The following is a 13,997-nucleotide window of genomic DNA, read 5'->3' as shown; positions in this document are numbered from 1 at the left end:
CCACACTGGCCAGAGCTGGTCTCTGAATTCACCGCACCTACTGGAAATCCCAGACAGGCAGGCCTTGGCAGTATATTTCACTACCCCACACATCTTGTACAAACATGCCCTGCATTTTTAAAAGACGGTTTGCTGGTAAGCCTCCCGCAGGAGACAGCCCTGCTCTGCTCCCTGAATTGGATCAAAGAGGCTGCCATTAACCAGGAAAGGGGCGGGGGGGGGGTCATTCTCATTACGTTATATGAGGGGACTTGCCTAAGGGGTTCAGAGTTACATGGTAGGATGCTACACAGGTGTGTGGGTGCCCCTCTACTGAGAACAAACATGTGTCAAATACCCTGATCTATGGAATTCCTTCCACTCGGGAAGGTCTACAACCACGTTTTAGCTCCCTGCACCCTTCACAGAAGAGAAATATCCATTTGCATATCAGTGTTTGTCCCACCCACAAGGGCAGTCCAACGCCGAAATGCTATGGCAATTCTCCTCTAAACAAGAGTACCATCAGCAACCCCAGACACGTGTTTCCAGAAGAAGGGGAACGGGTACCTCTAGCTACACAGAGAGGGGAGAGCGCTCCACATGAAACAGAGGGAGGAACAGGTTGCTCCCGCAACACAGTGGGGAGAGGACACATCAGGCAACATATGAATGTGGTGGACACAGAGGGGGAGAATGTCCCTGAAAGAACGCAGGGGGAAGAGTAGACACCACAGGCAACACAAGAGGAAGAGCGGGCACTGCCGGCAACATGAGTGGAAGAGCAGGTAATGTCGGCACCACAAGTGGCAGAGTGGAATACACTGGCAATACTAAGGGGAGATTGGCCCAAGAATCAAAAATAGAATATAGAATCAAGGCAGGTTTAAACCCCTTTTCCTCAACATTTTTCTTCCCCTTGCTAGTGTTCTCTATAGAAATTGCCCCTTCACTCTCTACCCACCTTCTTTGTCATTTCCTTCCTTCGTTTTCCTTGTCTCTTCTTCTGCTTTTAATCTCCAGTTGTTGCTTTCACCAGAGACTTTGCTGGACGGTGTTGGACCACCATACTCTTCTTAGATAACTAAGATCCTTCACTCTCTGTCCCTGCCCAGTCCCTCCTACTCCCAAACTTACCTTTGGTTGTGGCCTTCTCTTTCATCATCAAACCCCTCATCTCTCCTCCGCCAACTCCACAGCTTCCTTAATCTCTTCCTCCCCTGCCCCTCTGATGTCTATCACTCCCGGCTGTTGCTAGATCTTTCCATGCTCCCAGATCTGTCTTCAGACAGCAGCAGCCATTTACCTGATGGTGTCAGCAATCAGGTAAACCTGCTCTGGAAGCTATTATCGGTCCTCCACTGACTAAGATAAGAAACTTTCTCTTGTCTGGGAAGAGACTGCGACCCTGAAGATGTTCAAATTTAGTGGCCAACTGCTTGGAAACATAAAGGAACATTCCTACACCTAATTGGCTGTAATCTCACAAACCTCACCTTTGTTTTCACTTCTCTTACAATTGAGGGGAGTCCAGTGTGGGTTGCCTTCCTGTAGTCTCTCATCAAAGACCCAATTTCTGCCCCAAGGAACATAGCTGCATGCAAAATATTAATGAGAAATGTTGCTCTACCACTGACCCTTCCAGTCGGTGCATCAAGGAAATAACTGGCACTGTTGGCACTGTGGTTGAGTTGGGTGACTTATTGGTTTGACCCTAGGCACTTTCATTGTAGTTAAGGAGAGAATCAACATGACTCCACTGCTACCTAAAGGCATATCGAATCAGAAATTTTCTAACATAAAGGACATCTCAGAAATTTCACAGACATGTATTACCTTGCCTGTGAAACCTTTCTAGGTAGTTGCAATATAAAGAATCTTGGCTGAAAGTACACATTTCCAAACGGTGTAATGGTTATAGTCTTGCTTTGAAATTCAATATTTGAAAAGTGTCTTTTGCAGTGTCATTATTTTAAAGTTTTAATGTGTACACAGGCCTCCCTTACCATCACTAGAGTTATTTGATTAGGCCAAGACTATGTAAAACTGATAAATGGTTCAGTAGCTTGTTAAATGGTACCGTAGCGAGTTACATTCCTTAAAAGTCCTTGAGTGGGTGGTCGTCGACCAGATCAATAGGTACATTGAGGATAAAACAGGGCTGGTAATGGACCACCAACCCGTGTCTTGTACGCCCCCCCCCCCCAAGTGTGGTTCATCCAGAGTGCAAAGAAATGCTTTTTCAGGAGACAGGATCCAGGTGTATTGCATAAACCCAATCTCCAGTTAAAAAAAAATCAAGATGGCCACCACCATAGTAAATAGAAAAGGGACTTAGTATGGCGGCGGGGGCCCATGGGTGGACCCGAGAGCTTGGACTGGAGCACAATGCTCTGGTCCAGCAGGTAAGTGGAGACAGAGCGAGGGGGTTGGGGAAGGGTGCAGGATTTCTTGCAAGGGTTAGGAGAGGGTGGGGGTGTCGTGAGGCAACAGGGAAAGGCTCTCTGTTGCCTCTCCACAATTAAAATCTTGCATTTTTCCAAGCCTGCCATGAATGGTATAGCACAGGTGTCTGCAGCCTGCGCCCTTCAGATGTTTTGGGCGGCGACTCCAATGATCCCACAATATTGACAATGGTCAATAGGGCAGCACCGCCGGAGACAGAAGCAGAGAAGCCCTCCAAAAGGTTCAATACATCAGACCAAGTGGCAGCATACCAGTGCATCGAGCTGGCGAGGGAACCAGTGGGTCCATCGGTCAGGGAAACCAGAGCGGCAGAGTTTAGGCAAGAGGAGGCTTCGTCCGCACTGCGCCTAAGAACTAAAAGCTCTATCCCCGGCCCTTTAAACCATTCACAGCCAATCCAGAAGAACATGGTTTTTACAATGTGAGTGGAAGACCATCAGCTCATTCCTGTACTTGAAGCCTGTGATGTGGATTCCTTCGCAGCCCTTGCGGTTCTTTCTTCTAACTCTGGTGTGCGCAATCATGTAACTGTCCTGTTCACTGGCGAGGAACACAATCTAGGCTCTTAGGGCACATGGTTATATCGAGATGTGGCAAGAATACCATGTGTTCCCATCTGTGTACAGGGGTAATTACCAGATAAGGGAGACTATTGAACGCTGCTCACCACATATTGCCGGTGACGGAAAAACATCTGCCAAAATAGCCAGAATAGAGGCCAGAAGACTTTAAAGAAATCAAGGACAATCCCAAAGCCTTGTGCAGCCAAGTTAGGAATCCTGGGAAGAAATAGGGAGACCACAGAGCGCAGAACCCAAAGGACTGGTGAACCGAACTGGAGAACTAATTTCCTTTCAGTTGTGCCATGAAATGAAATGAAAGGCACAAATGAAAGGAAATTACTTCTCCAGTTCGGTTCACCAGAGGGAAGGGGAAAGATCCAGAGGCAAAGGAGAGGTTGCAGAAAATGGCAAGGGGCAGAGCAAGGGTATCAATGTGGTCTTTAATGGTTTTAGATGTACAGGGATGCTCCAAAACAGGGATGGACCTGTTTGGAGGAGCAAGGGTCAGAGCTCCCCCAGACGTTTGCCTACCACGCCACCTTCGTGACACCATATAAAACACAACACTACTTTATTACACCACCCGCCTTTATGCTCCAAAACTGGAAAGATATAGGTCTTAGATTGAGTAACAAATACTGTATAAACCTAACACGACCACTAAAATAGATCCGAGTGAACGAGGTGGGCGAGTGAGAACGCTGTCCTCTCCATTTGTAGGCTAATGCAGTGCAAACTGCCAAGCCCTACGTTTTATTTGGAACAGAGCAAGTGTGACACTTGCCAAGTCTTAGAAACTAAATACATCACAGCCTTTGATGGTGGATTGGCAAACTTTGGTCAATTGCTTATTGAATGGTAAATTGTTCTATTCCCTTACCCCAGCGCTCCGCCGACATTCCCACTCTACCACTTCCGTGCAGAGTCGGCCATTTTTTAGTAAGGTTGGCCGCTCGTGCACCAGAATGTGTTGCTTGTAGTTCGTTTTTTAAAATGTTTTATTCAAGGACGCTACATCACTTGGGGGCTCCATGTTAGTTGGTGCGCCCGGAGTGGCCGCACTCGAGGGAGAGAGGCAGAGGCGTTGCTAGGGGCGAGGTGAGGGGATTATAGCCCCTGGTCTTTTGGTTGTAGCACCGGATAGATGCTCAGTGGCTACAAGCAAAAGGCTATAGCTAGCCTCGAGTCCCGCCAATCCCGCCATTAGCTAAGCCCCTGATCTTTTCCAGACCTAACAACACCCCTGGAGAGAGGCACGTGGCTTACTGACTGACAGTCCCTGCCCAGCTTGGCACTAGTCACAAAAAAGAAAATGTATGCACATGAGAGCAGAACGTCTTGTCCTCCCAATCCCAAATAAACACACACTGTGAGGCTCAGGCTGAGAGCCATTGTCATGCAAGGCCACACGCAGCGTCCTGGACCGGGCTGCCTGCAGCCTCTTAAAGACCTGCAAGTCCTCCTTTCTGTTATAGCCAGCACGCCATTTGCACGTGCGTGTGGAGGCATTTTCCATATGAAAGACCCTTCGGAGGCTTGTTACCTAGCAAACAGGTAAACACTTACAGGGTACTTAAAGCAACACTTTCAAAGTTTTGTCATGATGGAAAAAAAGGGTTGCTTTATATGGATAGGCAAATAATAACCCCATGCAGGAACTTTGTGACAAATGTCATTTAAGAGACATTGCTACAGTGGTGAAAAAAAGGGATATTTTTCAGGCTTGTATAAGTTTTCGTCCATTGACTTTGTTTTCTATTCAGGATGTGGAAAATAAAGATACAATATTATTTTGGTTCAACATATTTTCTCCAAGGATTTTCATATTGTAAAGGTGCTTTAATCGGAGATGTGTGCATTTTGCACATTAACTATCATATGTCTGAAATTTCCCGTGGGCATGCAGTCCTGTGTTTTCCCTTTGGATTCTGGGACTTGAAGTTTTTTCTTTCCCATTTGAAATATAAGAAAACTACAAGTACCAAAATTCCAAGCAAAAGCAGGACTGGATAACCGCCTCATGCATTGCCATTGGAAACCTGATAGTTCTGCTCTATAAGACAGTATTGTTGTAGTCTGTGAAACACAAAATGTAAATATTTGTGCCAGGTGGAGCTTGGGATGTGTGTGTTCAAGAGATTAAACTGTAGCATGGGTTAAAATCCCAGCTTCACTGTATGACCAACGTGTGTTTTCCTGGCCCAGTAATATAATCCCATCTTGTAGAGAGGACAGCCCTAAGCAGAGACAGCAAGGGTACGACCCCACAGGAGAGTGAGTGGAACTCCATGCTAGGCCCTGTTCTACTGGGTCTTGTATAGCACACAGCCCACCATTTTCACTGTTTCTTGGTGAGGCATAGGGATAATTTAGGAGCAGCACAAGGTTGCTTTGCAAGAATGTTGATGTGTCATATATGAGAATACGGGGCTCTCTGGGTTTGTACATTTTATTTATTCTGTGAGTTTTCTGGAGCAGTAGCTAATGAGAGCTCCAGGGTGGTGACGTAACTTGTTTGTGTGATCCTGGCGTCTGCTTGAGTGGGGTTTGCGGAGTGTTTAGGATTGAGTTTGTGCATCTGTGGTGTGCTAGTGTACTATTTAGGGCGATTTAGTGTGGACACATGCCTTCTGGTGGCGTGCATTCCATGTGCAACCTGTGTTGCTTCTGTGGGGGTGCTGTGTTTAGAGATGTGTTGTTGATTAGGGTGGGATATAGAACGACTTGCAGGTGCTGTCTGTCACCATACCTCGCACAGCCCACCTAATAAATGAGAACAACGTTTTTCACATCGGCAACATCACAGTTGGTCACATTGATTTGCTTACATCAAGGCCTTTTAAAGCTGTATGTAATTCTAGACTAACTCTTGCTAAATCAGGTGACATGGCCAGAAAATGTAGGGCTGATGCGTTCTAGTCAGTTTCCCAGGACATGGCTTATGGCTGCTCACTGACTCTTCAGACACTCGAATCGTAGCACCACATACATGCCAACATGCTCCACTGCAGCAACGAGTCCAGCCCAGGTTTATAATCTGGAAACCAGTCGCAGATTGCAAAGTTAAAACCAGAACGGAACTAGCACCTCCCAAATGGAATGAGGCATGTTGGCAAGTACAGAAGTACCACGTATTACATGGGTAATAGTATAATGTAAATGGATGTGGACCAGCTGACAGTGGTTTAACATCCCAGGTTCACTGTTAAGCCAAAGTGTGTGATCCTGGGCAAATAATGTCCTCTCTTTTATTAAAAGAGGAATGGCCTCAGCAGAACCAACATTAATGTTCTTCCCCTTTTGCTGCCAGTCACCAAAGTGGCCTGGGCTGTCCAGAGTACTGCACCACGGGAGACTGAGTGAAAATCTTTCCTGTGTCCTGTTATGCTATGCTATTGAATCTTGTAGAGCAGAGTCTATTATTTTCACGCTTTCGTGGACTTCCTGGATCAGCCGGAAGCGGGGCATGGGACTAATTTAGGAGTAGGAAAGGTTGCTTTCTTGCAATGTTTATGTGTACAGATTTCAAAAGATAGGGTGCTCTGTGGTGTGTACATTTATCTATATTTTGGCAATTATCTGGAGCAGTGGTTAATGTGTGCTCCATGTTGGTAAAGTAAATTGGTGTTTAAGGAGTGTGGAGAGTTGTGTTGCTTTACCTGTGGCGCGCTGCTGCGCAGTTTAGGGACATTTAGTACAGACACGAGTCTTCGGGTGGTATGCACCCCGTTATGTAACCTTTGTTGTTTCAGTCGGGGAGTTGTGTATAGAGATGTTTGCAGATGGTTACTTTCACCATGGGTTTCTATGTAATGCCATGCTGTATTTTTATACTGTCTTTGCAGTTTTATTTTCCCACTCTAAACAGTTCAGAATGGAAAGTGTGGTGGGTCAAAATGCCTGGGCAGACCCAGCATCTCATAATGTACAGGGTAAAGCCTGAGATCGCTCTTAACCATCCTGTGAGAAAAATAAATGTTCTCTTAGTCGTCGTGTGATGCATGCATGCAGCTTGTTGTTACAAATGTTATGGATACATTTAAATGCCCGCCACCAACAACAAATCAAGCAACAGCAACTCCACTAGTTTTGGCATTTTCATTTACCGGCCTCAGGTAGCAAAGAGAGAGCGCAAAAGGGAAAAGTAAGTTGTGAGAGGGGATACAGGGGAGCGAGAGGGTGGGAACAGAGAATGATGGCACGGGAAAAGAAAGATGCCAATGAGAGAGGGTGACAAAGAGAGTGGGGAGGTGGGAGGGTACAAGTGAGGGTAAGGATGGGAGAGAGCAAAGATGAAAGAAAAATGAAGGGGCACAAGTGAAGCGAAAGCCAGAGGCAATGTGCTCAGGGTGCACGAGGGGATGCTTGAAAAGGTGCCAGTGATGGCTGGTAAGCAAGACTGAGAGTGGAAACAAGGAGGAGAGTGTGGGTGCATTGAGAAAAAGTGAGAGGTTGAGGAAAAGAGAGTAGTTGCTTGGGAATATGAATATATGCCAGGTCACTAACAGCACAGAGTATCATTTTGCATCACATTTTCAGGCCCTCTGTGTTCAATGGAAAATTCATTTTAGGACTAACTGTGCCCAAACATATTCCACTGCCACTGTAAAACATTTCATTTGGTGGATATGCCCATTATTTTTAGCATGATTCTTTAAAAACATTTTCATGCTGCCAGTACAGTATTGCCACTGTAAGAACACCTGATCGTGCTGGCTGGTCTTGACATATGCCACTTTTAGCACGGTACAAATGTTCATGCTTGCTGTGGAAGGTATATGCCTGCATTGACACTATACGAATACATTTTCATGCTTGGTATGGGTTCCAATATTGATTGATTGATATTTTTTTTCTATCGCGCTCATACACAAGTGTTTCAGAGCGCGATATATATGCCAATTATGGCACTGTATAAACACACTTTCATGTTGGTTGCCTAAAATAAGGCCGTATGCCACTGTGACAACATTTTCATGTCGCATGTGTGCAATTTATGGTAGCCCTACACAATCAAAATAAATAATATTATAATATATAATATTATAAATATTAATATTTATGCTGACTGTGCCAAATGTACCCTAGTATGCCACTATAAAATAAAACTATGCCGTGGGTGCATCCACCGGCAAACATGCACACATGTTCACTTATTTCAAATATACATAATGGGTCTCACACAAGCACACACATCAGCATTGACAATAAAAACGGTTTGTTTTCTTTTTTAGTACCCGGCGAGAGTCAAGCAGAATGCAACACGCATTCTGATTGGCTCTCGCCGGGTCCTTACCCGGCCGAGAATCGAAGGATTCTCGGCCGGGACTCCAGCTGCCTTGTCCTCGGCGGGGATGGCTCCGAGCCTCCCCACGGCTGAGAGGCTGCCTCTGCCCCCCGCTGGGGACTTGGGTAAGCTTTTTTTTTTTTCCTTCCTTTTCTCCTACCTACCCCACCCCACTTACCTTCTTACTCCTGCGTCCCTGGTGGGGGATGATGGCAGCCTCCAGCAGTGTGGAGACTCCGCGCCTCCACACAGCTGGAGGCTTCTATCGTCCCCTGGCAGGGACAAAGGTACGTTTTTGTTTTTTTTTTCTCCCCCTTCCCCGCCCTCCCAACCCCACTTACCTTCTGCTTCTTTTTTTTCGGGAGCGGACGCGCTGGGAACACTTGTGTTCCCAGCGCGTCCGCTCCCGAAGGCCGCCATGGAAAGAGATAACGGACTCCCATTTTCCCTTTCCCGGCGGCCATTTTCTTGGTCGTTTTTTTTTTTTTTTCTGTCCCGAAACGCCGCGGCTTTTCGGGACAGAAAAAAATGCTTTTAGTGCCCCGGTCACGCATATAATGCGGGCCGGGGTACTAAAAGCAATATGACCCTCACGGCGGGGGCATTAGCGACTCAGGTAATGCCCCGCGGCCTTCGTTAAGGGGCCCCAGGGCATTACCCGAGTCGGTAATGCCCCCGCCGCTCGGGTCATATTGCTTAATTAAACGTAACTTTCCATGCAGTGACAGTCCTCTCTCCCTCTGGTCCGGACTCTGGTGCTCCAGACCCTTTGGGAGCACGAAGGCAGCATCAGCATGTGCAAGGCCCAGAGAGGGGGATAACATCCAAACACCATGAAGATGTGAGTGCCCCTGTGTCTCAAAGCACAAATGCCTGTTTGGGATGGAGATGTGTCCAGGGCACTTTGGCACCCGCGATGGTCCTCCAGAGGACACTGGTAGTGACGATGAGCTGCCATCCGCATAGTCCTCTCTCTTTGGAGCCTGACATGAAATTAATCCCAATACGGCTAGGTGACTTCAAATTGTTCAGCTACATTTTGTAAGCATTTTTGCCTTTCTTCAGTTTTTTATTTTACTACATTTTTCCTGAGTTCTTAAATTAAGATTTTAGTTTTTGCTGCATAGGACATGTAGTACAGAGATTCAAGGCCAGATACATTGCAAGGTGTCATGAGTAGTCCTTAAAAAAGGTGTTATTAATAAGGGTTCGGGAAATGCAGAGCCTGGTGAAACAATGAGTGTTTGATTGATATCACAGTGCCCCCTACTGGACAATTCTCTAAACAGTGCACTGAAATGATGGGATTATGGGCAATCTCGGACCATAATGACAAAACACATTCCCCGTCCCTCCTTTTATCCCACTTTCCCATTAGACCATCACAAACTTAGGGGTGCCTAGAATTACATGGCAGAGGCATCCTGCCAATGACATTTGTAAATTTGTAATGTCTAAGATCCATTTTTGTTTTACTTCTGTATTAATAAAATCCAATAATATTTACATGACATCTTTTGTGAAATCATATGATATAAATATTTCATTACATCTTACAAAGTTTTTTTCGAGGCACAATGACTCTATTGAGGTAATTGATTTAACCAGGCTATGTATGGACTGAACAGACATAGGGTCTGATTCATGGAATTTTTGTGTGCGCTGAAAAGTAACTTTGCACACTTTTCAGTGCGCAAAAATCCATTCACTGATTCATGGATCGGACTTTGCGTACATTTCCGGGACTCTGCGTCGGTTTGTCAACGTGTTTACGCGCAGTTGAACGCTTTGCGCAATACTCCATGCAAAGTGTGGGACGGGCCTAAACAAAGAAATAAATAGGGGGCGAAACATGCATATTCCCCATTCTCCCGCCAAAACGAAGAAGAACAAGGAATAACGTGGGCGTCTTAAGGGAACGGGCCACGAAAAGAAATCGCACACCCAGTCGAGCGCAGACCAACCCGTATTCATGGATTTGAATGGGAAAAGCCACACGCACCCCTTCTGTACTCACCGCCACATGAATGGAGGCGTAAAGCACTATGTGCGGAGGATCCAAAAAGCAAAGGTAACCTAAACATAGCAATTTGGGGGAGACGGCACGTAGTTGAGGTGCCGGTTGGTGTTAGGGGTGATCGTATGCAGATTAACGGGGTTCTGCCTTGAATTAAAGGGGTTCGTACGCAGGTTAACTGGGCGCTAACTTCAGTTACAAGAAATGGTATGCAGATTATCGGGTGCAGTTTTGGGTTATGGGGGTTCGTACGCAGTGTAGCTGGGGTGCTGCCTTGGTTGTGGGGGGACAGCCTGCAGTATTACCAGGCTGCTTGATGGTAGGAATACGGTAGGTGCAAAGGTTGGTATATGTGTCTGGTTTTGGTTTGCTTGATGGCATGTCATGGGCGTTCTGGGCACTACTCTATTTTCTTTGCATCTAGGTCAGTGGTCTTCAAAATCTATAGGCCTCGGCCCCTCCCTGAGCAAAATGTGGGCAGGCCGGGCCGCCCCAAAAATACCAAATGGACAGTAAGTCCAAATGGCTACGAACTATTGTGCGCTGTGGCCACACCCTACTCCCAGTATAGTCCCTGGGCTCCCCCACATGCTCCCATCACAGTCTGTGGGCTCCTTCATCCAACTCCTGCCCAGGCCTTGGGCACTCCCCACACCACCACAGACCCTGGGCTCTCCCCCACCCCTGCTCCCACCACTATCCCATGGTTCCCGCCCATCCTGCTCCCACCACAGTCCCTGGGCTCCCCCACCCTGCCCCTGCCCCCAGCACAGTCCCAGGGCCAGTTGCGACTGGTGAATTTTTTAAGTGAAGGGGCATAAATATGTCCCCCAGATATGCCCTAGTGACCTAGCATAGCGAGGGAGCCTAAACCAATCAAGGGAGTTTGGGGGTCCCCCCCCCGTGGTTTAAAAATAAAATAATGGGTTAAAATGTTGCATTTTAGCATACTTTAAAAAGACATCAGTAAAAAAAGAAATAGTTTGCAATTGGTGCTGGGGGGCCAGAGGGCAGGGATTATCGTTTTTACTGGACATCTATGATAGATGTCCATTAAGGATACCATCCCTGTCCCCTGGCCCCACAGTGCCTAACACAATCAACATGATCATGTGTGTATTCAAGGCGCTTGGGGGCCCAGAGGGAAAGCATAGTATTTTTGACTGGACATCTACGGTAGATGTCCAGTAAGTAAATACCAACCCTGTCCCCTGGGCTCCACAGCGCCTCAGAAGGAGAGCTGATTTTGGCAGGTGGGTAGGGGAATTGTGCAACAAAGGCATTTTTAAATGCCCCCACTCGCCAAAACCAGCTCAACTGACCAAAACAAACACACACACAGCAATCACTCTATCAGTCACATGAGCACCCATAACCATACACTCACTCATAACACAAGCATACACACATTCATACACATTAAAATACAAAATAAATTAACATAAACATACCTTCTGCCCCTGTCCTGAAGTTTCCTCACCAACGCTCCAGCTCCTGCATCATGCCTGCAGGGCCCTGCATGTGGGTGCTGAAACGCCTTGCTGCAGGTTGTTCTGTCTGCATGTGCAAGGAGGTGCAGGAGCTCCCCCTCGCACATACAGACGTGCAATTTCCCAGCGAGCATTTCCAATGAGCTATACAAGGCTGTCGAAGCAAAACCGCCCCCAGCCTTGCATGGCTCAGTGAGCATGTGCGGCTGGGAACTGAACTGTCAAAGGGAAACAGTGTTTCCCTTTGACAGTTCAGCCAGCCCAGGAGCACTCATGCCACTGGAAAAAGCAGCTGAGGGAGTGTTCAGTGTTTCACTGGGCTGGCTTCTCGGCTCTTCCATTATGGGCGAGGGGGCCACTTGGTCAACGCCCCTTCGCCCATTATGGATGAGCCGCTAGGCTCGGACTGGACTAGCAATAGAGCAAAGCCTGAACCAAAAACTAAAAATGCTAGTGTGGGCCAGTTTTTTTTGGATCAAAATTTGCCACTTCTGGCCAATGTGGGCCAGTTTGATGAGTTACTGCACTATGCAGCTAGTAGTTTTGAGCATTCCTGCTGAATAAATATTCTTTAATTATCACACTTTGCTTACATGTTAACAAAAAACACCCTCTTGGGTACTATTCAAACAGTCTGTCACTAAAGAAATGAATTGCCATTTGCAACCGTGGGCCACTTTTTCATTGGTGCCCGAGACAGTTTTATGCTCCAATCCGACCCTGTGAGCCACCCCTGCCCATTTCCTCCATTTAAAAAAAAACATTATTTTAAAGAATTTCAGGCCGAGATCTTGCGCCCCCCAGAGGGAGAGGGAGAGGTGGCGTGCCCCACAGTTTGAAAACCTCTGGCCTAGGGTTACTTTGCGGTTAGAATTCCATGAATACACTGAACGTGCAAAACATACTTTTGTGTGCAGGTAGGCGCAAAGTTGTTTTACGCACAAAGTACTTTGCAGGAACTTTGGTACACATGCACCATTCCAATGTAATACGGTCTTGGTGATGGTTTTGCTGCAATGTTTATGCAACAACAAAAGCACGACACCAGAGGCGCTGCTAGGGGGGGGCTAAGGGGGCTATAGCCCCTGGTCTTTTGGTTGTAGCCCCGGATAGAATCTCAGAGCCTACAACCAAAAGGCTAGCTAGCCCCGAGTCCTGACAGTTCCAACATTAGCATAGCCCCGGGTCTTTTCCAGACCTAGCAACACCCCTGCACGAGACACACACCATTAGAAAGGGCGGCCTATCACCATGCCGATGGCCACCACAGAGGGATGGAGAGTTCCAGACAAAAAGGGGTTCTGGCCTCCCCCTGCATCCATAGCTTTCTGGCCTGGGCCTCGAGGATGGGAGGGTCGCTACCTGCTGTGGGAACCCCAGTGAGAAACACAACCCGAGTTCCGGGTTCTGGCAGCATGCACGGAATCTTCCATCCAGTGATTCCCAGGGGGAGGCTGGATTTATGCAGATGGCGGACGGTTAGGAAAAGGCAGTAGCAGGACGCAGAACTCCGTTGGGGGTCGCGCTACCATGTTGGTCACCGCATTGGAATCTGGATGAAAGAATCAGACCCGTGACCCGGAAGCAGTCGGGCTCTTTCTGGGGAATGTTCTGGAACATACAGAATGCATCCGACAGGCTTCTAGCAGTGGCAGCGGACACTGGAAAGGCAATTCCCTTGTATTTTAAGTTATTATTTTTATTATTTCATCATGCATGTTTTGCTTGCTATAAAAGACCAAACAGGCCAACATTAAATTGCCATAATCAGGATATATATTGGTCTTTGTTACCCATATTACTTTGCATATCAAATACATTGGTTTACATTTAATACATATTGGATGTGCGTTTCCGTGTACAAGAATGATACATACAAGCCATATTGAACTGTATGCACTGTATTGGTTCCCAGTATCACTATGTAGGCTAATGCATTATGGGAAAGCATATCAGTACAGTGGGTTGAGTGAGAAAGCATATGGTTCAAGGAAAAGGATTTGTACGCAAAAGAGTTCTGCACTCTATGTACTGTTTTCTATCAACAACACACCTCTGTGCCCCTTCAGTGCTTTGAATAATGTACACATATACTAGCGTCTTCGAAGGGTGTTTATGATATAGGATGGAGTGCTTGCAGCCTGCACCTCTCCAGATGTTTGGACTCCGACTCCCATGATTCCCCCGCAGTGACT

The 13,997-nt window shown here is 46.9% G+C and overlaps 1 protein-coding gene across 4 annotated transcripts in view; it reads right to left on the bottom strand.

Moving 5' to 3' along the window:
• Positions 1-13,997, bottom strand: part of SLC8A3 (solute carrier family 8 member A3) — a 640,255-nt gene that overhangs the window by 88,746 nt on the left and 537,512 nt on the right. The gene's annotated exons all lie outside the window — the stretch shown is intronic.

Source organism: Ambystoma mexicanum, chromosome 14 (assembly GCF_040938575.1).
Source record: "Ambystoma mexicanum isolate Mex_15411 chromosome 14, UKY_AmexF1_1, whole genome shotgun sequence".
NCBI lineage: Eukaryota > Metazoa > Chordata > Amphibia > Caudata > Ambystomatidae > Ambystoma > Ambystoma mexicanum.
This window is presented reverse-complemented; position numbering and strand designations above follow the sequence as displayed.